This window comes from Cebus imitator, unplaced genomic scaffold, assembly GCF_001604975.1.
Source record: "Cebus imitator isolate Cc_AM_T3 unplaced genomic scaffold, Cebus_imitator-1.0 Scaffold403, whole genome shotgun sequence".
Taxonomy (NCBI): domain Eukaryota; kingdom Metazoa; phylum Chordata; class Mammalia; order Primates; family Cebidae; genus Cebus; species Cebus imitator.
The window spans coordinates 295,038-318,532 of NW_016107718.1; the positions used below are offsets into that span (position 1 = coordinate 295,038).

A 23,495-nucleotide genomic window follows, 5' to 3' on the forward strand; every position below is an offset into this window, starting at 1 on the left:
GAGCCTGCCACCACACCTGGCTAATTTTTGTATTTTTAGTAGACATGGAGTTTCACATGTTGTCCAGGCTGGTCTCGAACTCCTGACCACAATTGATTCACCCTCCTCAGCCTCCCAAAGTGCTGGGATTATGGGCATGAGCCACAATGCCCGGCTGGGAAGTATTATACTTTTAAATAATAAGATCTCATAAGAACTCACTCACTATCACAAGAACAGCATGGGGAAACCACCTTCATGATCCAGTCACCTATTACAATTCCAGATGAGATTTGGGTGGGGACACAAAGCCAGACCATATCACCCTTGTCCAACATATCCAAAATGCTCCCTACCTTTTCAGTTCAAGGCATGTGTGAGCTTGGGAAAGTCCCCAAAGTGCTTCGGTGATCTTATCTGTAAAATGAGCAGCATCGACTGGATCAGTGGTTCCAACATAAAAAGAAGGAGTAAGATTCTTTGTTCAAACAGAGCTTAAAGAGAAACCCCATAAAGTAAACAGATAAAACTGGAGCTGTTGAAATGTGAGTGAGACCCGGAAGCCTCCTTGGTTGGCTTCAAGCATGGCTCTTGAGATAACTTTATGAGCCGTTAAGACTCAGATGAACGGCTGGGCGCAGTGGCTCATGCCTGTAATCCCAGCACTTTGGGAGCCCAAGGCAGGCGGATGACCAGAGGTCAGGAGTTTGAGTCAGCCTGGCCAACTTGGTGAAACCCAGTCTCTCCTAAAAATACAAAAATTAGCCAGGCATGGTGGCGGGCACCTGTAGTCCCAGCTACTCAGGAAGCTGAGTCAGGAGAATCTCTTGAACCCAGGAGGTGGAGGTTGCAGTGGGCCGACATTGCACCACTACACTCCAGCCTGGGTGACAGAGCAAGACTTCATCTAAAAAAAACCAAAAAACTCAGATGAACTATTTCAGAGCCTCAGACCAGATGTTTGCCAAGATGTTTTCCAGCTCCAAACATTGCAGTCCTGTTTTTAAGTACCACATTTTCTGTGAAGCCTTTTAAATATTCTGGCTCATGCAGATTGCTTCTTTTTCTGTGCCACTTGGCATTTGTGACTATGCACATGTACTGTCCATATTTGTAAACTGAACCACGTATGGAGATTGTCTTTCTTTGAAGCTTGTACCTCTATGCGTTTTTTTTGGAAAGTGACTCAGAACTGACTAGTAAGTTACAGATGTAACTGAAAGAACTCCGGGAAATAGGGAGATAAATTTTGTTCACACCCCAGGGGAAGGTCTGCCCTCCTGGGGCAAATCACGTCTGCTGGCAAATGCTGAGCTGCTAGCCCAGAGCAAATACTATCTGGATAGATATGAAACATGGGTACCAGGCACAGCTGGGCAGACACAGACCAAAGGTCCCCATACTTGGTCCTTCTCTCAGATCTTTTTTTCCTGGTGCTCATGTTGGCCAAACTGTGGTATTTGGAAGGCCATGGAAGGTGTCTGCGTAGACTCATCTTTCAGCATTACTAGGCCAGCCCCTGCAGTAGGTGGTTGGGTTACTACTGAAGACACCATTGGGGGAAAATCCTGGGTCTGTCTCTACTACCCCACCTGCCTTAGTTATTTTCTTTCCACTGTGGGTTGAGTTCTGCTTTCCAGTATAGTAGGCTTTTCTACTATCAGCCTCACTCTGGGGTTCTGTGTAAACTTTAGGGAGCTTAGAAACATACCTCACACTGGCTGTGGTTTTTGCAAGACCAGCCACGTTCAGTGGGACCTGCCCTAGGACAGTATGCAGCGTACAGGTTCTGGAGGCTCAGGAAGCGACATTATGGCTGGAGCACCACCTAGTGGCAGTGAAGAACAGTGCGTGCGATGAATGAGTGATTTTCCAATGAAATGTAAATGGATAAATATTAATAGTGAATTAAATCGCTTTCAGGGATTCCCTTTCTCCAAAAAGAAACTCATTTAAAATACACTTTAAAGCAAAAACCATACTGAACATAATGTTTAGTCTTTTGCTAATTATCCCAAATATATCAGTGTCACCATAAGGAAGACTAAATATTATAGAGTTCTCAGTGATAAGATGCTTAATACTAGCCTATAAATGATTGCTACCATTTACAGGAGGAATTAAGAGAAAAAAATGTGTCTAGTTCAGTGGAAACTCACTTCTGAAAATAATTCAGTTTGCCATAGATCTTTTAGAATATTGAATCTTAGAATCCTTGTGTTGTGAAAAGTCTCAAGGATACACTAGTCCTGTACCGAAAATTTCCTTAGCCATGGAACTCTTTCTTCTAGTAAAATATTATTCTGCCACCTCTATTACCTTTAAACATTTAGAGCTGTCAACAAGGGAAGCCATGCAGTTGTCTATACATTTGAATTTGATGTACATATGAGATACAGCTTATGCTGTGGTCATACTGAGCTTTCCTACAAACTTACTAAAACGTTTAAAAAAATCACCACTAAAGGAGTCATCTTCAGAGGCAGTAATTTTACGTCAATAGAACCACCACTGACCAAGACAATTTGGGGACTTCTCTTTTTTTTTTTTTTTTTGAGACAGGGTTTTGCTCTTGTTGCCCAGGCTGGAGTGCAGTGATGAGATCTCGGCTCACTGCAACTTCCACCTCCTGGGTTCAAGCGATTCTCCTGCCTCAGCCTCCCTAGTAACTGGGATTACAGGCACATACCACCATGCCTGGCTAATTTTTTGTATTTTTAGTAGAAACAGGGTTTCACCATGTTAGCCATGTTAATTCATGGCTGGTCTTGAACTCCTGGCCTAAGGTGATCCCCCCCACCTTGACCTCCCAAAGTGCTGGGATTACAGATGTGAGCCACTGTGCCTGACCATGATTTCTCTTTTAAAATGGCCTTTGTGTTAGTTAATACTGGTGACATGAAAATCATATTGCTTTACTTTGGGTCCTACTTGTTTGGAACAATAAAACTGCATTACACAGCTCAGCCAACTTTCTTAATTATCAGATTTATCAGATATCTTCTATTTCCCCAAACTAAATCTCTCCAAAAGTAAGAAGACGCTGGTCACAGATTTTGCAGTACATCACTGTGCCTTTCAAACTCTGGGAGATGGTTTTCCCTTGAAAGAGCTCAAGGTGATGGTCTTTGAATGGTTTGCAGATACAAGGAGAGGGATAGATGGGCAAACAAGTGCAATTCATTTTCTATTAGAAAATATTCCTCTAATTTCTGATGAGAAAAGTTTTAAAGTGATGTAGAAGGTAAGACTAGGGTGAGTGGGGGTGGGTAGTGAGAATGAGAAAGTCTTTAACAGGGGGCCTTTTAAAAGACTCACTCCTTTAGAATGGTATTAGTATAATGTGTGTGATTGTGGAGATAGACTTGGTTCCTGTGACAACAGATGTAAAAAAAAAGGCAAATATTCCTATTTTTTTCATGAAATAGCCCAACATTTACAAAGCAGTTTGCAAAGGTTAAAGTCAGATCTCAAGTTAAACCTAGTGTATAGTCATAGTACTTATCATACAGAGTACTCTTTGAATTAGTATTTGTTCATTTAATTTAGCTGAAATTATAAACAACTTTATAAGTATAATTTTAATAACAAATTATTTTAAATAGGCAACATACACATCAGCAATTGGTTCCGAATCTGTGCCGTGCTTGCTGGCTGAGAAGAGGGTTTAAGAGTGTGGGCTCTGACTTCCCAGGATTGAATTCTAGCTTGACCTTGGGCAAATAACACCTCAGTGCCTTAGTCTCCAGCTCTGGGAAATGAGGACGACAATAATTGCACCCCCTTAAAAAGTTGTTGTGAGGAATGGAAAAGAACATGTTCTGCTTACAGGAGCGTTTTTCAAGGACAGATCATAACTGACTATTGTGTTTCTCCAGGCTGACTCCAGACCAGCAGAAGCTAAATAAATAACCATGAACTTGGAATGCCTGTGGGATACTAGGTCCTAACTGAAGACTTTTTCCCAAACACTGAGCAATGGTGTTTCTTTTAACCAACTCTATTTAGACCTTCAGATTCATTCTGTTCTTTTCAAAGTACTGGATTTCAACCCTTAATAAGCAATAACCACATGAACCAACCCTGGCAAGCCTTTAACAACTCTGAGTTCTCCCTCTCAGTGAGCTACCACTTAACTCAGTACATTTCTCCCTAGCCTGTATTCCTGTGGCTAGCAAGTCAACAGACTCAGCTTTTACTTTATTTTGTGATAGTCTTGCTCTGTCGCCAGGCTGGAGTGCAGTAGCTCCATCTTGGCGCACTACAACCTCTGTCTCCTGGGTTCAAGTGATTCTCCTGCCTCAGCCTCCCAAGTAGCTGGGATTACAGGTATGTGCCACCACGCCCAGCTAATTTTTGCATTTTTAGTAGAGACAGTTTTACCATGTTGACCAGGCTGGTCTTGAACTCCTGACCTCAAGTGATTCACCTGCCTTGGCCTCCCAAAGTGCTGGCATTACAGGCGTGAGCCATCATGCCTAGCCTCAACTTTAAATTTTTATCTATTGTTCTAGTCTATTATTACCTACCACCTACCACCCATCCATCCATTCATCCATCTACCCATCCTTTTTTTTGTTTATTAACTCTGGTCTTTGTTTTATTTGTTGATAGGTCCAAGTATATTAGTATATGTAAAACTCACTTAGAACAGTGCTGAACACATGGTAAGCATAATATGTGATAGCCCTTGTGATTTATTAACTCATCAGTATTTTGTGTGTATTAGAAGAACAATGTGTCACTGAAATGTTTTAATTATATCTCTATAAAAGCATACATAAATGATCATATATAAATCTCAAAAATAGAATGTTTTTAACCCAAGTTTTAAGTAATGATGTGTGTTCAGGAATACTTCATCTGGCATCTAGGGAAATGGCTGGGAAGATTTTGAGCTTCTCCAGTGGGAAGAAGGCTGGCATATTCAGGTCTAAGTTCAGAGTTGGAGACTTTGAAGTTAAGAAATTGAGAGTTTTTAATTTTGAATAAAACAAAAACTTTTAGCTTGAATAAAGACTATTCTGATTCTCTTTAACTTCAATGTAAGAACTTTTTTTTTTTTTTTTTTTTTTTTCAGACAGAGTCTTGCTCTGTCACCCAGGCTGGAGTGCAGTGGCTTAATATTGGATAACTACCCCTCCACCTCCTGGGTTCAAGTGATTCTCCTCCCTTGGCCTCCCAAGTAGCTGGGATTACAGGTATCTGCCACCACACCTGGCTAATTTTTGTATTTTTGTATAGACGGGGTTTCACCATAATAGCCAGGCTGGTTTTGAACTCCTGACCTCAGGTGATTCACCTGCCTTGGCCTTCCAAAGTGCTGGGATTACAGGTGTGAGTCACGGCGCCTGGCTGAACTTAAGAATTTTGAAAATTATAACTCTGAGCTTTTTAAGGAAACAGGGTTAAGAGGTAGTTTGTTGGCAGACGGGCATCAGCAAGGTCTGTTTCGAAAGCTCAGCATATGAGCACACATGTGCACACATGCACTCAGCCTTGGCTTTGCGCTGTAAATTTTTAGCACAATATACAAGTATGGGCTTTTGTTGTCAAGGAAATGGCTTTGTTTCTCTGAGGAAGGAGATATTGAGGACACTTCTCTGTAGGCAATCACTGAGCAAGGTCGTATTGTTTCCCAGACCTGCTGTTCTGAACAACACGAAGCTCTTGGGTTCTGTCCGTGCCTCTCTGGCCAGTCATTGTTACAGTGGCAGCAGGCAAGCCAGGCTTTCCTCGGTGAGGTCCAGCTCACAGCTGACCTCTACCTTCCCTTCCTACTTGCCTAGGCAATCGTGGCTTGTGTTTGAACTGAGCAATGAAGAAATATCTCAGGCAGTTTTGAGTCAGCCTTCAGGTTTCTCAGAAACTTTAAACACAGAAATGAATGGGATCACTGAGGTCAGGAACTCTAGATTCCCCTACCTCATGGTTGGAGCATCAGCTTCTGGAGGTCAAGGGTAGGATTATCAGAGGCTGCATGAAGAAGGTAATAGTGGGACCACTTAGAGAGAGCCAACAGTCCAGGCCAAGACAAGCTGGGACCCAGCTCTGTTTCACATATGAGTTATTCCTCTTCTAATCGGCCCTCTAGGTGAAATTAATCATTTATTTCCACTTCCTGCTAATTGTCCAACTGGTGTGGCTGTATCTCCTTCCTGCAAAGCAATGTTGAAGAAGCTATGGAAGCAAGAAGGAAGCATGGATTCTAGAAACTGACAACAAACCACTTATCCCTATTGCTCTTCTTCCTAAAGCTAAAGGTAAATCCTAACTAGACTTGCAAATGGGAATGTTAGCAAATGGGACTAGGAATGATGGTTCTAGTGGTTGGAGCCCACTACCTTCCCTTCCTTGTACTCCTTCCCTGATGCAGAGTGCCAGAGCAGCCAATGCCCCCTTTCAACAGGAGCTCACAGCACAGAAGTCAATACTTGAGGAGGAAAATTTCATTAAAAGAAAGACCCAAATTGCACAAGACAACAATACATACCACCCAAAGCAATATTAGAGTAGACTAGGGACTTAAAATAAACTTGAGATATTATATACACACCTGATAGCATGTGATCCACAGCAGAACCTCACCACTGGCCCCTCCAATAAAAGTCTGTGGATTCTTACACATTTCAAATCCAGAGAACATATCTCCGTGACATGGTGTCTTATACATTTCTCATCTTTTTCCTTGGTTTAGTTTTTAACCAGCTGGAAGTGATCTCTCTTGCACTAAGTCAGGGTTCTCAACCTCAGATTAATTTTTGAGCCAGATAATTCTTTATTGTGAGGAGCTGAGCTGTGCGTGGAAGGGCTTAGCAGCACACCTGACTTCTACCCACTGTATGTCAGTAAGACCCCCGCCTCCATTTTGACCATTGAAAATGTCTCCAGGCATTATCAAAATCACCCCCTGGTTAAGAACCACTGCTCTAAGTGTACAGCATTCATTGTCTGTGTCCCCCAAGGTTTCTTCCAATCCTAGGACAATGTATAGAACACATTTCCTAACTCTCCAGCTTGGAGCATAAAGTAAAGCCATGCTTTAAAACATATTCAAATAAAATAGCTTGAGTTCTCGTATTACTGTCAAGAGAATGTCCTTCTTGCCTCTGCTGGAATCTCCTCAACCCTTGTGCTGAGTCTAAGGAACCCAACGGCCACCTGGCTCAGGAAGCCCCATCTGTGCTGCTCTGGGGCTTTCACTGCCTTGCAAGGTGTGCTGTGGGTTGATGGCAGTCCCTGCTCCCTGCTGTGGTGGTTGAAAATTAGAGGTGCTCGTAGTCCTAAGGCTCAGTGATTGGCCAGCAGTCTTTGCTCACAGTTGAGGGGCAGCAAAAGATGACCCTTCTCACCAACCTCAGCCGGGGTCATTCTCACCACCACAGGTGAAGGTGCTGGTGTTACCATTAGCATCTCTATGTTTGCACAGGCACACTGTGTGCATGTACACATACACGAACGCACACACAGAGCCATTGCCCCAAAGGGATCCCCAAAGTTCAAGGTGCTTAGGACAGGAGATTTTTGTAGCCTGATGCATGCTGGGACAAGCCCACCTTGAGAAGGTTATGTCCTTGGGGGTTGAGCCTGTCATTGGTCTGGATTTCATCATCCCTCATGGGCCTTTACCCTGGTGTGACTGCCAGTCTGCTGGCCATGCAGGGCCCTGCTACTACCCATTGAGACGTTCTAATAACATTAAACTTCAAAAGGAAGGGTTGGGGTTCCATTTCTACACCTTCTAGGTAACTAGACCTAGATGTATATTGACAAGCAGTCTTTGTCACAACCTCTCCCCTCAATGTCCTGTTTTAATCATCTATCAAAACCAACCTTAACCAGGAGGAACCCCTGGATATAACTGGTCTAGAACAAACAGTATCTTTTTTAAGGGCTTACTGTGATGTTTATGTGACCATTTCTCTTGGTTAATTGTCTTTGCTTCACCAAACAATCCATTTCATAGGTTATGTTTTTATGTGTTTAAATGGTTATTTTCAAACTTGCTGTTTAGAAAGAGAACTATTCTTCCAAATAAAATTTTATAGAAAATCATAGTATTAAAAATACAAAAGTGGCCAGGTGTGATGGCTCACGCTTGTAATCCCAGCATTTTGGGAGGCCGAGGTGGGTGGATCACCTGAGGTCAGGAGGTCAAGACCAGCCGGGCCAACATGGTGAAGCCCCATATCTACTAAAAATATAAAAATTAGTGGGTGGTGGTGGTGGGTACCTGTAATCCCAGCTACCTGGGAGGCTGAAGCAGGAGAATCTCTTGAACCCAGGAGGCAGAGGTTGCAGTGAGCCAAGATTGCATCACTGCACTCCAGCCTGGGTGACAGAGCAAGACTGTCTCCAGAAAAAACAAAACAAAACTAAACTAAAAGCTGGCTTGTTTGGGAGTATAGGGGATGTGGGTCCTGAGTTCTGCTCTCTTACTCTCTTGCTTTTCCTCTGCAGAACCCTGGGACCTTGAGGACACCGTTTGAAAACTATTCATGGAAAACCTGGCATCCTAGAATGAGAAATCCACATCTGGTACTATCAGCCAGGGTTCCTAGCTTTCAGCAGAGAAGGAATCTACTACCCCACCCCTGAGAGGGAGAGACGACAAGCTTGGAGGTAGGAAGAATTCACAATGCAGTGAAGGCACCACTGCTGCTGGGCACAGTAGCTCTGGCTCATATCACTGGACATGGGACCTAGCCGAGGGCTCATACCAGGAACCTAGACACCGGGCCCTGCTGCTGGGGCTGTGGCTGCAGGGCTTCTGGAGGGTTTGGGTTGCTGAGACTCCAGCTGCTGCCCACCACCCACTGGAATGGAGCCTGCCCCAGTTTCTGATTCACAATTTGAGGCAGGAATGTCTCACTGAAGATCTTGCATCAGGGTCCTGTACCTTAGCTTTAAGGAAGGCTGTGGAAGGGTATATATGGCATTTTTGCTTTTGTAATTTGAAGTAGCTTTACTTAATAAGACAGGATATTCTCCAAAAGAAGAAGGAGGTTCAGATGCTAAGGGAGGAGGAAGTAATGACAAGTGCTTACTGTAGGACCTTTGGCTTTCTCTCTGAGCATTATTCCTCTAGGAAAGATAATGGCCCTTCTAAGTCATCCATCTATTCATCCATCCATCCATCCATCCATCCATTCCTTTATCCATCCATAGCAAACATTTAGTAAGAGCTATTCTAGTTATCTATTGTTTCATAACAAACGACCCCAGCTTAGTGGCTGAAACAATCATTTCATGATATCTGATGACTTTTGTGGGTAAGGAACTCAGACAGGACTTAGCTGGGTGATTCTGCTCCCTGTGGAGCCACCTGGAGTCCTTTGAGATATTCAAGTAAGAGCTGATCTGATCTGTTCAGGTCAAAATAGCTTTGCCGACTTATCTGATCTCTTGATGGGGATGGCTGGAAGGCTGGACTTCATTGGGCTCTTCTCCCTCTCCATGTGGTCTCAGGCCTTTCCACGTGGACTCATCAGCAGGGTAGCTGGACTTCCTATATGAAACGTAGGGCTCCAAGAGACCAAGTTTGTCTTAAGCCTAGGCTCAGTGGTGTCATAATGTCACTTCCACCATACTTAGTTGGTCAAAGCAGTTACAAGTTAGCCCAGATTCAAAAGGGGAAATAAAATACATAGATGTCACCTCTGGATGGAAGGCGTCAACAAATTTGTGGCAAGAGCCTTTAATCCACTGTAAGAACCAACTGTGTGCCAGACATAGTGTTAAGAGGAGGGGATACAAAACCAAGACATGGCCCTGCCTTCGTGGAGTTTGCAGTCATACAAGGCTACAAGCCAAGCGAACAAATGAAGGCAGATAACGAGATCAATGTTGAGAAGGATTGTAAATTGTAAAATAATTTTAATATGAAGAATTGCTTTATCTTTGAGCTTTATTCCTAAACAATTATAAAACTAGGATCTAATAAACCCCTCTAATGCTTTCAAATATCAGTTACTATTTGTTGACTGATTCACCAAGAATCAGACACTCAGCTAAGAATTCTTTTGGTATAATTGTTCCCAATTCTTAAACCAATCCCACTGCTGCAATTTCTACATGGCAAAGCCTTGCCCATGCTTCTTTCTTGATGACATGATATATTGGGTTTGGTCTTATATCAGCACCCGCCACTCTATCCATTGATGCCACTTAATAGATACCTCTCAAGATGCTCACGCAGCCCTCTATCCACTTAAGGAGAGATTTTCAATTTACGGTGACCTAACCAATCGCTCGTTAGATGCTCTGATCTGTTCCTCTCACAATTGTTACTTTAATTTGCTGCCCTCTGTCAGGCTGTGAGGTGACAAGTTTGCAGGCTGCAAGGCAGACAGAATTGAATACTTTTTTTTTTTTTTTTTTTTAAGTCTTGCTCTGTCGCCAGGCTGGAGTGCAGGGACGTGAGCTCAGCTTACTGCAATCTCCACCTCCTGGGTTCAAGCGATTCTCCTGCTTCAGCCTCCTGAGTAACTGGGACTGCAGGTGCGTGCCACCACGTGAAGCTAATTTTTGTATTTTTAGTAGAGACGTAGTTTCGCCATGTTGGCCAGAATGGTCTCCATCTCTTGACCTCATGATCCGCCCACCTCTGCCTCTCAAGGTGCTGGGATTACAGGCATGAGCCACTGCGCCTGGCCGAAGACGCATTTAAAGTGCTTATGCTCTATTAGCAAAACTTACTGAGTCCTGCTGTGTTTAGGGAACTGGACCAAGAGCACTGTGAGCCGGCACAGTTCCTGCCTCAGAGGATAGTCGCCCAGACAAGGTTTTCAAACCTTTCACTGCTTTGACCTGATCAAAAAAATTAGAATGCAGAAAATCAGAAAAGTAAAACATGAAAAAGCAACTTGTCATAATCTTGTTATCCAAAAACGGTGCTATTTATATTTTGATATATTGCTTTCTGGTTATCTCTTTATTTATTTTTAGTTTTACGAAAATTAATAGACTTCATTTTTTAGGACAGTTTAAAGTTTATAGTAAAATTGAGCCACCAGGACAGCTGTTTCCTTCTGCCTTCCTCAGCACAGTGTCCTCTGTTATTATCATCTTATAACAAACATCTGGTATTCATGCCCTATGTTTGCTACAATTAGTGAACCAATATTCATACACTATTATTAAATAAAATCTATCATTGACGTTAAGTTTATTCTCTGTGTTGCACAGTTCTGTGGGTTTTGACGAATGCAGGTCAGTATTCACCATTTCAGTATCCTGCAAAATAGTTTCAGCGTTTATCTTTTATATTGTCAGCTTGTCAGCCCCAGTACACTCCTGCCTGCAGCTTCTTTTTTCTTGTTTTTATTTTTCATATGTGAGCCTAACACAAGCCTTCCTGTATGCTATTGCATCCTTCCTCTCTGCGTTTATAAACTCTCATAAACATCATGGGATACACCATCTTATACTTAACCAAGCCCCTAATGTTGGACATTCATGTCAATGACAAGTGTTCACTTATATAGGATATTTTAAAATCAGTTCATGGAAATAGCTTTCCAGGATCTAGATAGCATTCAGGGGAAAAAATAATTTAGAAAGAAACAGCATTGTGTGGTGTCCCTCAGCACCTCCCAGACAAAAGGCTTTTGTCTGAAGGCTGGAGGCCTGTGCTGTCTTGGCCTAGTAAGTGCCAGTTTCTACATGGCTGCCCTGCACCCTTGGTGGTGGGGGGGTGGGCAGTGCTGGCCCGGGTCTTAGCTTCCCTGCTCCTGCAGGAAGGACTGGGCTTCGGTGATCACTCCCTTCTTACGCTCATCCATCAGAGCCTTTAAATTGAAACCTGTAACTGTGGTATTCTCTTTGGCTTTTAGGATGGATTGGCTTAATGGGGGAAATATTAATAGCACTGGTGTCAGTGGAAGTGAACCTGAGCCATGTAGGAAGATTTTGATAAAACATGTCACTTTTATTATCTATCAGGATCAAACTGCATCACAGAAGCTGTGCAGGATGACAGATGACACCCTGTCTGGAAAGTTTCTGCCACAGGGCAAAAGACTGCAAGCAGAATATCCCTTTGCCGTTTCTCATGTAAGTGCACACCAGAATTAATAAGAATAATATGAGAATAATAAAAATACTTCTTTTTTTTTTTTTTGCTGTGAAACTGATAGCCATAAAACTGGGTATCTAGAGTCCTGGAGTGTAACAGCTCCTTCTCATACATTAGCTCCTGTTAATTACCCCACCACAATTCTGCATGCTGGCTGGCGTTATTGCCACTTTACAGTGAGGAGCCCTGGCGTCTCGGGTTCCAGAGAGGGGACATTGCCATGTGTGGCTCTTCACGACTGTTCCACAGGCCTTCAGCTGGAATGTAGCAGAACTGGGAGCTGAATCCAGGACAGGGCTTTCCTCATCTGCTCTAGGCAGGAACAGGCCAGGCCACCCTTGTGGACACTCTTCTATCCCATGTGGGAGCAGGTTGGCCAGCCCCAGCCCGTGGGTCTCAGCATGGCCCGAGCTGCTGTGAGAAGCCTTGTTTAGTTTAGCCTTTGGAGTCCTCTCTGCTCCCTGACCTCTGACCTAGAACTGTGTGTTCCAACCATTTCCCAGTCTGTTGTCCTGGCTCAAAACAACAGGAATGAAAGCTCTTTCCTCAAGCCCTGCTCTCATGAAAATGAGTGCTGTGGGCCTGTGGCTGGTGTGTTGCTGTGGCCCTCAACCTAGCAGACAAATAGAGGACAGGTCAGGGCCTTGCAGGGCACCAATGGCAGGGAAGCAGGAGGGTCAGCATCAGGAGATGGGCCACAGAGACCTGAGCCCTCCCTTTTCTCCTGAACTGCGAAAACTTAGGCAGGGAACTTACCCCTCTGGGCCTCAGTTTCCTCATCGGGAAAGCAGGGCTGATCATACTGCATGGCTTATAGAGCAGTTTTGAGGATTGCACGAACAAAAAACAAAGGTAAAGCGCTTAGCCTTCTGCCTGGTATGAGTAAGCCCTCAGGATACTGTAGTTGTTATTATTTGGTAGCCAGGAAAATATAGAGAGCTCAATCTGCTGGCTCCCTGGTGTTTCTAGAACTGTCAGCAAACATTCCACATCACCAGCCAGCAGGGCCCTTCATCAGACACCTTTGCTTTTGTCTGTCAGGCTTCCAGCTTTGACAAATGTCCCTGCGTTTAAGTCAGTAACCTCCTAGGCAGGGAAAGTGGCTTCACGTGTGTGACATGCGGGCACGTCTCTGAAGGGCCAGAGGATCTGGTAAAAACCTAGACTTGTGACTTGTCTGTTTCCTGAGACACCCACAGTTGGCCTCGTGGAAGCGGTTGACTTTTTCCCATAGCTGGCTGCCTCTTACTTCATTGCCTCCTCCAAGCCCAGGGCCAGCCCTGCCTGGCTGGGGGATCATGACAGTCTTTATTCCCATATGGGCAAAGTCTTTTGAAAAGAGGGAAAGATCATTAGTTAGCTGTCAGCCTCCAGTGTGGTTAGGTCATGGGTAATTCTACCACAGAGTCAGAGCACTGGCAAAAATTCATTTGGTCGAGAACATTTTATCTACTTGTACAGCGTAACGAGGAGATAAATGGAACACGTTATAGAAGTTTCTGTCAACTGTACAGTTCCTTACCAATCCAACAAGGAGGATGACGAAGATGTCACTTTTCCTACCTTTGAGAGGTCATGTACAGACACCCACACATGCATACACATTATAACCCCCCCCACAAATGGGTGCACCCCCCTTCCCCCCACATACATGCCACACCACATTCTGTAGTGAGGAAGGGATCACAAGCCTCCTTAAGGACTGGTTTGCATAAAGAGTGCATATTTCTGCAAGTGCTTTTGTTCTTGCAGTCAGGCCTGACCATGGTCTGAAAGCAAACCGCAAGGACAGGACTTCCTGGACTCCGCCGCCACTCCAGGTTGCTGCTTTACCACAGGAAGTCCAGCAGGTGGCGCTGCACCCCGCGCGGACCCAGCCAGCCTGCCTGCCGTGGCCGCAGGGTGGCCGCTGGATGCACAGTCGGGAAGTGGTCTGCGCGCACCTCGCTGCAGCTGTGTCAAACGCAAACGATGACACACAGGCTTGACGAGGGCCTTTGTCAGAAGCCACGGGGATCTGGCGTCACCGCACAATGGAAAACAAAGTGCTTCTGCCTGGTTGGCCAGAATGCACGTTTGCTCACTATTGATGCCGGGGCGTTTACAGGCAGAATGAGTTCATGTGAAATTTCAGGATCTGCCATGACTCAGACTCACTTTCTGTAAACCAGAGTCAACATTACATTTCCCTTCACTCTGGGCCATTCCTTGAATTTTTAGGTCACCAGTTGTTTTTGTACTAACTGAAGGGATTTGAGTATTTCATAAGCACCTTTTTTTTTTTTTTTTTTTTTTTTTTTTTTTTTTAGGGCATTACCAATTTGGGATGGATCTGTAGTGTAAGAGATTGTTGTCTACTCTTAGCTCCAAAAATAGGTTGGCTTTATATATTATTTACATGTTCAGAATTATACTGTGTAGCAATTCAAGTGAAACTTGCAAAATACTTTTCTGGCAGGAAGCCCTGGAGAGGATGGTTCATGGAGATGAGGATGACGACTGGGGTGAGAAATGCAGGTGACTCGTGAGTGGACAGAGAGTGGAAGAGAAGATGACTGGAAGATTTTAGCATCTAGAAAAGAATGGAGACGACTAGAGTTGATCTGAAGATTATGGCAGAATTCAGTACTGGGGCAAAGAAACAAGATGGAGTTAGAAATTAGAAACAGCAGAGCTCCGAAGGTTCGAAAGGATTTGAACAAGAGAACAAGAAGGAGCCTGCTAATAGCACCCTGGGTTCACAGCAAGAGAAGCACCTGGAGAGAATTAACTAGGGAGGCGGTGGGGGCATGGGAAACCTTTTCCTCTCCAAGAGCCGGCCGGAGCGTCAGCTGGCCTGAACTTGAAGTTACACCAGGTAGCTTGCCTGGGCTGGGAGAAGGTGATTCTCTTCTATGCCTCTCTCCAACGCCCTGCTCCTGACGCTGCTCCTCTACTCATATTGAGGGGAACATACATCCCTAAGTTCCCCGCACCCCATTCCTTGTTCTGGCTATCTGGTCTCCTAGGAATTTTTCTACTAATTTTCAATTCCTCTTTTCACCTGGTGAAATATTAAATCTTACTGTTCAATTAAAGTTCTTCTATGGAAATTTCTATACCACATTGATTTTTTTGTGTGTGTTTCCTTCTTTGTTTTTCTTTTTGGGGGGAGTTTTACTGAGAAAAAAAAGCCAGGCCGGGCGAAGTGACTCACACCTATAATCCCAGCAACTTGGGAGGCCAAGGCAGGTGAATCACCTGAGGTCGTGAGTTCCAGACCAGCCTGACCAACATGGAGAAACCCTGTCTCTACTAAAAATACAAAATTAGCTGGGCATGGTGGCACATGCTTGTAGTCCTAGCTACTCAGGAGGCTGAGGCAGGAGAATCGCTCGAACCTGGGAGGCAGAGGTTCCAGTGAGGCAAGATTGCACCATTGCATTCCAGCCTAGGCAACAAGAGCGAAACTTCGTCTCAAAAAAAAAAAAAAGCCTTTGGGGAGTGGATATGGAAGAAAACATTTGTGTGGACCCTCTTGAGCTCTGTTTTCCTTCTTGGCCTCACTGGTGTGGGCTCTCTGGCTGCCCTGCTGATCTCTTGCTTTACTGGATTTGGGTGAGGGCTGGGGGGAGGGACAGGAGTGTATTCACTGGATACCATTCAGACCAAAGATTAGATGTCCCAGGTGAGTAAGCAAGAAAGCAAACACATAGACAAACAAAACATCTGAACGTTTTCAAGCCAAGTGGAGCAGAATTTAGCTTTTCCAACTAAACTGCCCCACCCCTGGCACACAGGGAAAACGGTGCTAGTATATGTAATATGTTCTCATGGATACATGCAATACGACAAGTAATTTTTGCCTTGTGATGTAAATTCTCTTTCTTCCTCACTCAGAAAAACATATGTAGTTGAAAAAAAAAGAATTCTGGCCAGGCATGGTGGCTCATACCTATAATCCTAGCACTTTGGGAGGCTGAGGCAGGTGGATCATCTGAGGTCAGGAGATTGAGACCAGGCTGGCCAACGTGGAGAAACCTTGTCTCTACTAAAAATACAAAAATTAGCCAGGCACGGTGGCAGGTGCCTGTAGTTCCAGCTACTCAAGAGGTTGAGACAGGAGAATTGCTTGAACCTGGGAGGCGGAGGTTGCAGTGAGCTGAGATTGCGCTCACTGTACTCCAGCCTGGGCAACAGAGTGAGACTCAGTCTCAAAAACAAAAAGAATTCTGATTATTTTGAGTGAATGTGTGTGTGTGTGTGTGTGTGTGTGTGTGTGTGTGTGTGTGTGAGAGAGAGAGAGAGAGAGAGAGAGAGAGAGAGAGAGAGAGAGGACACAAATTTAAACTGAAACTTTGCTAAGTAATAAGTTGTAACTGATCCAGATACATCAGGGTAGTGAGAACAGTAAATCTGGAAAAGAAAAGGATTGTTAGCAATGCACATACACTCTCCCACACATAGAACAATGCTTGGGTCTACTGCATTTTAATATCCGCTGAATAGGTAGCGTGAATTCACATCATTTTAGCGACGGGGTAACAAAAAATTGCAGAAAGCTTAACTGAATTTCCTGAGGTCATGGTATGTCAGAAGGGCCAAAAAATATTTCAACTTCCAACTCATACCTTAAAACTCCAGGTGACTGGGGAGGACAAGGTACAGCTCTGTCAAGTGCCTCATTCCATTTTCAGAGGAGCGGAGGTCAGGTGCCTCCTACAGTTGAGGCCTCACCAGGAAGACCATGGCTGCATTCCTCAGCGCTCAGGCAAATGTTTTGACGCCTGGGTGCTCCTGCCTGGTGAGCCCAGCGTTCATGAAGCATACGTGACAGGAGAATGGTTGGAATATTGCTCAACATTGTCAGGCCGACAGCACTGGCTGCATGTAATTTGAGAGGAGTTATAGAATGTCAGCCAGACTTTTATGACGCACGCCTCTCCCTTTCCTGAGGATTGTTTGCATGTAGAGATTTCCTGCCTGCATTTTTAGTGTCAAATTTTTTGTGGTTTCTCAAGTCCCTTCGGCCATGTCTTACTGACTTACCCAGAAACCCTGATGCCCCTGATAAAGCCGATGACCACTGAATGGAAAGAAGTCAATGTGGAAAGGCCAGGAATTGTCCCATAGCTGGCCCTGTGGGTTTGCATGGATTCCTCAGAATAAGTTTGCAGATAGCTTCACTTCCAGAAGTCCTGAGTTTCACTAGTTCCCCTTCTTTATGATGAACTGGAAAAAAGGATCTATTCTGGGGTAAAGCAAAAGGGAACAAGGTACAGCAAAGATCCCTAGACCATTTTCCCAGCGGCCCATTGCTCCTGCTGCTTTTTTCACGCCAGCTGGATCTCCCCAAGCCCCGCGTCTGCAGCAAAGTCTCTGTGGTGAAACAGGTGAGTCACACTTTTCTGCTTCTCTGTAATTACAAACGTTATCACCTCATCTGACACAGAGAGGGTGTTGGTTGGAAATATGCATTAGGAATAAGCTCTTTGGAAACAGCAACACTGCCTTCATGAAATGAAGGCTTTTTAAAGAAAGTCTGCAGCTAAAGTTATAAAAATAAAGAGGAGTCATCTCTCCTTCCCTTTCCTACAATAATGGAAATAAAATATCAAAGTAAACAGCACTGCATCCATGTCCTCAGCGCACGTGACTCACTAACAGAACCATGCCGCCATCCCATCCCTTCTCGCCCATCTTCTTCGCTGTTCTCACTGTCTCTCGAGACTTGATTTAAAACTACCTTTACTAAAAAGGCTTCCTGTCCCCCCTCTTGTCCTTCATGGAATATTATTTTGCTTCTGTAACTTAAAAAACCAATTTTGTTCTCAGGTCATTTTCTGTGTCCATCCTATCTCATGCATCCTACAGATGAGCTGTTCTTCCAGGGTAGAGGTGATCCCATCTCATCTGTATTCTCCCTCTGCTGTTCCTCCCATGGGCAGTCTTCAGTATGAGAAGCATCGATCTCGGATCTTACTCATTTCCAACTTGTACCAAACAAAGGCCCTCCCAGCCAAGATAAAAGCAAAGTCTCCTTCCCCCAGAGGACATGGGAATGCCCTCACCCCCCCCCCAATAGCCAGGGCATGCAAGCTAATGATGTTTCATCTTCCACATCTAACCAAAAATGACCTTGCTGATACCATCTCCTATTAGATGACAAATCCGGATGTTCCCATTGCATGGTTGTTATTTGCCACATGCTTCCTGGACAGGTTTCTAGGTAACCTTAATGTCTGTGCTTCTGGGGAAGGAGGAGTAGAAAATAACTCACCTCTTCAGTAAGTGGTTTTAAAAATACAACATGTTTAAAAGCTTTTAGAGAGCAGCTCTCCTTCCGGCTGCTCCAGCTCTGTTTGCTTTGTGATAGGAGCCCCCGTAACGCTTCGTGCTTGGCAACATCTGACGAGGACAGAAGGCAGGTTTAAAGCTGAGAAGATTGATTTTTCCTTTGTAGGGCTTTCTATGAGGGGCGTGGAAGAGAAGTCACTCGGGGAAGCAGTGGTCAGTGGGGTTTACTTCTCCATATGCTCTTCATTCATGTGTAAGGCTAAACAAATGCGTTGTCTCTGCAAGCGAATCCCACATCACAGAGAGGAGTAGTTTGTCCCTGGGGTCCTAGAGAGGCGACCAGTGACCTGGAGGGTGAAAGTTTGGAGCTCTCGGGGTCTTTCCTCCGACTCTCATTTCCATCCAAAACTGGCAGGGGACATGTACCCAAATTGCCTGTGTGTTTTGATTTGATGTAGCCACACTGTGACCATTCAGGCTCACGCCACTGAACTCCACGGTTCACACTAGACCCTACTGTCTCGTTTTAGAAAGTGGGAGGAGATTTCCCCTCTGCCAGGACTTGGGGTTTGCATTCCCCAGAGCATTGAGCAAGAGCCTCCTGTTTACAGAAACTCAGGCACCATGATTTCTTCCTGTCAGGGTAGGAGAAGGAGTAGGCATAGAATATGGAGTTGATCTTGCAGCTCCAGTCCTTATGTTCTTTCCCAGCATGAGGTTACCTAGGAAAGGACACGTGGGACTCCAGGGGTGAGGGGATGTATTGGTTGCTGGAACTCTGAAAATACAATTTTAAAATCGGCACTGTAAATCAAACCATTAGGTCTTCTGCGTGTAGTTTTATTTTTTCAAAAACTTCATAAAGCTGTCTAAAAATACCTACGCTATATTTTAAATGCTGTGGGCAATGTAGTTTTAAAAATTTTAAAGTGCTGTTGTAATTTCTTTAAGAGATGCAACCGTCTATCTGGTTTACTTTTTGTGCAAATATATATACACACTCACTATGTATATATATATATATATACACACACACATATGTATATACATGTATATGTATATATATGTGTATATGTATATATATGTGTATGTGTGTATATGTATATATGTGTGTATGTATACACATATATATATATTTCAAAGTTTTTTGAAATCTAGTGCTCATACAGTATTTGGTAACAACTAACAGCTGCTAAATCAGCCCCTCGTCTTCTCAACCTCACCTGGTGTGACTTAGAGCAGAAATGGTCCAGCCAGCACAGCAATCGCGTATCCACCTGAGTTGACTCCTATGGGCGTATTGTCCACAGGTCCTTCTACCTTGGTGTGTAAACTCCATCTTACAATTTAGGAGAATTTGGTTACACAGCACCTTCTAGGTCTTAAAATAAAAATTTCAATGCCCATTTTAGATCGTGGGTCTATGATCTAGTGAAAATATGCACATAAGTCTTTTAGAAGATATGGGAGATTGAGGTCATACAATTTTTTTGTAACATATGTGAAGAGAGTAAATACTTAGTGTTCATCAACTCCATGAAAATGAAGATTCCAAACTACCACAGATCTAAGGAATAAACCTTTTATCATTTGGCTTTAAAGACTCTGAAAGTACTGGGTTCTGTAATTGCCTTAATTGGGGTCGCGCAAGGGTGGAACAATAGGAGCTAAATAGTTCATGTTAAGGTAGATCAAGGCTTGAGTTCCAGATTTCCAGCAGGATTTAACTCCTGAGTCACATCAACTTGGGGTGCAAGATTCAGTGGGAAGCAGGGAGGAGCAAAAGCTAGTCTGCAGAACTCTAGAAAGCAGTGCCTGATAAAGACCTTTGAAGTCTCCATGAATCAAAGATATTAAGATTCATTGTCTGCTACCCCATGGTCAAAATAAAGGCTATTCAAAGCTACAACATAAATATAAAAATGTTTCCCATGGTAACCACCTGGTTGATTAAAGTATTTTCACGTTTTCCTTTTCTTCTTTGAATTGCTGCTGCCCTAAGCTTGTGCACCGTCTGCCTGTTAGCCACCTAAGCACATCTGGCAAGGCGCGGGAGGTGAGAAGGGGCAGCTATGGAGGTGTGATTTGGGAGAATGTAAAGGCAAGGCTGGGGACAGCTCTCACTGAAGGGTAGCATGCCTGCCCAGCCGAGGGCCAAACAGAATAAAGGGACAGCCCCGGCAAGTGCTCCAGAGTGGGTGGATTTCACAATATACGGAACGGCTCCTTTTAGGTCCAAAGTGCTGCATACTTACTTTATGATTTGCAAACATTCATCATCTGGCTGGAAGGCTGGAGGCAAACAGACAGCTCATTAGGAAAATAACCAAAGAGCTCAGTAAGGTGGAGGCAGTAGGCAGCAGATCCCGGGCAGACGAGTATGGCTCACAGTCCTTCATGAGAGATCAGCGGCCAAGCCAAATCAATGCGTCCCTCCCTCAAAGGTCATTCATTTAGGGCTTTGTCAAACCAGGAAGGGAAGGGAGTTTCAAAGGGTCTTTTGTGGAACACACACAGCTCTGGCCCCTGAGATTCAAATCAGGATCGGGAAACCTGTGTAGCAACTGCCTGCATGTACGATGCTTAGCGACCAGCCAGGGCCCTCCAGCCTCCTTTTCTTTTCATGAGCACGAAGTTTTCCCTGTAGATGGGAAAGAGGTAATTAAAAAACAAAACAAAAATCTGTCCCAATTGCAATAAAAAGAACAACCACCAAGACCTGGAGCTATTTACTTATTTGTGAATAGAACCAAACATGTTAGATATTTTTTGTTGTATGTGATTCAACAAATTGCATAGAAATTATATTTAAAAACCCAAGGCATTATTATTTGCATCATAGATCATACTATGATGAGAAATGCATCAAATATACAGATATTTTTATTTATATACTTACATGTGTGTATATGAATATCAAACAAAGCAAACATATGAGTAGATCAGCAGTAAACTTGTTAAACACTGAGATAGAACTTAAAGTAGATTCTCCATTGTTTATGATTTCCAGGTTCTTTTGCAGGATCCTACCTTCCGTGTACATGATCATTTCATTCTTTTCTTTAGAATGGCCAATGACTTCTCCTTCCTCTTCTCTCCTCTGCGACTGTTATGAACATGAAGAGCTTTCCTGGAAAACATGGGCTTTGTGCCTATATTTATTATTTTGCTCTCCAATCTCATTCAGTTTTCAATCAACACACAGTTCTTTGTTTTAGTTTATGTCATTTTATTTAGCTTCACCAAAGGGCTCTGGGCTCTTCAGATGTTGTGAAAAGAAGACTGGGCCCGGAGAGCAGAAGGCCTGATCCCCAGCCTGGGTCAGGCCTTCTAGTCTAAGGTCTCCAGCTGGTCCTTTAGGTTCTCTGTGATTCAGCCTCTGCAACTGCTTACCTCACAGAGTTGCTATGGACATCCAACCACGTGATGACTATAAAAGCACTCAAATGTAAATTATGTGTTATTATTAGAAAAGTTTCAGTTTTATACCAAGACAAAGGAACACTGTTATTCATTTGACATGTTTTCTTTTTATTCTTATTCATTTTACATGTTTTTCCCTTCTATTTCTGTCCATGGTTCTCTTCAAATTTTGTAAATTAAAACGATGTGATCATGATTGAGTCATAATTGAGTCAGCCATTGAGAATATGAATCAGCTGAAACTCAGGGAAAAATAATCTCAAGTAATGTCCAGTAGGACCTGACATTATAGAGTCAATTTCTGTTGGTGACAAAGAACCTTATTTCTTATAAAGTTCTACATGAAGCTCTAAGTCAAAGTTATGGCAGGACTTCTAGGACAAAGAATCGGGGAACCCCATGGGCAATACGTGGGGAGTCAGGGGAGTTCACAAGAGCTGCAGAGGGCAATTTTGAACCTGAAGGCCTAATAACCTGCTATCATCCTTGAAGACAAGAATATCATAATCTCAATAAGCTGAATAAAAGTGGCCAACTAGTGAATCAAACCCGTGGTTATGCAATGGTTTGCCTTGCAGTTCTGCAAGCTTGCTGACAATAGGTTCTCTTTCTCTCCACCCTTTCATTGAAGCGTCTTAGCCCAGGAGGGTTGAACCCCTATTAGAAGCCCATGCCTACATTAAATTCCTTAAGCATTGGTCATTATCATCCACCATGTTTCTGCTGTGATTGATGTATTTATAACTGGCAATCCAAGAAAGCTGGGGCAGGGAGTCTTTAAATCTTTTCAGATTTAAAGACATGGCATCTCTTAGAAGTCTTGTAGAACCCTTGACCCTTTCTCAGAATACTATTTTTAAAAGCATAAAACTAAATACATAGGATACCAAAGAAACCAATTCTACTGAAGAATAATTATTAAACACTTTGTAAAAATATGTGATATAGTCACATAGATACTTCTTTATTAAGACATTAGATAAGATCTATTGATGGGTTTAATAAGTATTGTAACTTCACGCCTGTAATCCCAGCACTTTGGAAGGCTGAGGCTGGCGGAACACCTGAGGTCGGGAGTTCCAGACCAGCCTGACCAATATGGAGAAACCCCATCTTTACTAACAAAAATACAAAAAAAGACTAGCTGGGCATGGTGGCACATGCCTGTAATCCCAGCTACTCCTGAGGCTGAGGCAGGAGAATCACTTGAATCTGGGAGGCAGAGGTTGCGGTGAGCTGAGATCTCGCCATTGCATTTCAGCCTGGGCAACAAGAGCAAAACTCCATCTCAAAAAAAAAAAAATTAAATTAAAAAAATGAGTATTGTACCTTCAAAATGTGATGAATGTAAATGATGTTTCAAAGCATTAGCAACAACTGTTGCTGACAGAGTCACAGGTGTTGATTGTTGTTTGTTACTGCTATGGTTTGGATATGGTTTGTTTGGCCCCACTAAATCTCATTTTGAAATTTGACCCCCAGTGTGGGAAGTGGGGCCTGGTCGGGGGTGTATGGGTCATGGGGGTGGATCTCTCATAAATAGCTTGGTGCCATTCTTGTGGAGGTGAGTTCTCACTCTTAGTTCTCCAAGAGAACTTGTTGTTGAAAAGAGCCTCTCTAGCCAGGCATGGTGGCTCATGCCTGTAATCTCAGCACTTTGGGAGGAGGAAGCAGGTGGATCATTTGAAGTTAGGAGTTCAAGACCAGCCTGAGCAACATGGTGAAAACCTGTCTCTACTAA

The 23,495-nt window shown here is 43.7% G+C and overlaps 1 long non-coding RNA gene across 2 annotated transcripts; it reads left to right on the top strand.

Annotated features, from left to right (window-relative positions):
• The first annotated feature begins 5,295 nt into the window (after positions 1-5,295).
• LOC108289432 lies at positions 5,296-15,141 on the top strand. Of its 2 annotated transcripts, none has more exons than XR_001819159.2 (4): positions 5,296-6,242; positions 8,440-8,517; positions 11,923-12,033; positions 13,808-15,141. It is a non-coding gene; the product is annotated as an uncharacterized LOC108289432 (long non-coding RNA). The 2 variants fall into 2 exon arrangements; XR_005196917.1 differs by having other exon boundaries at positions 14,514-15,141.
• Positions 15,142-23,495: the final 8,354 nt, after the last annotated feature.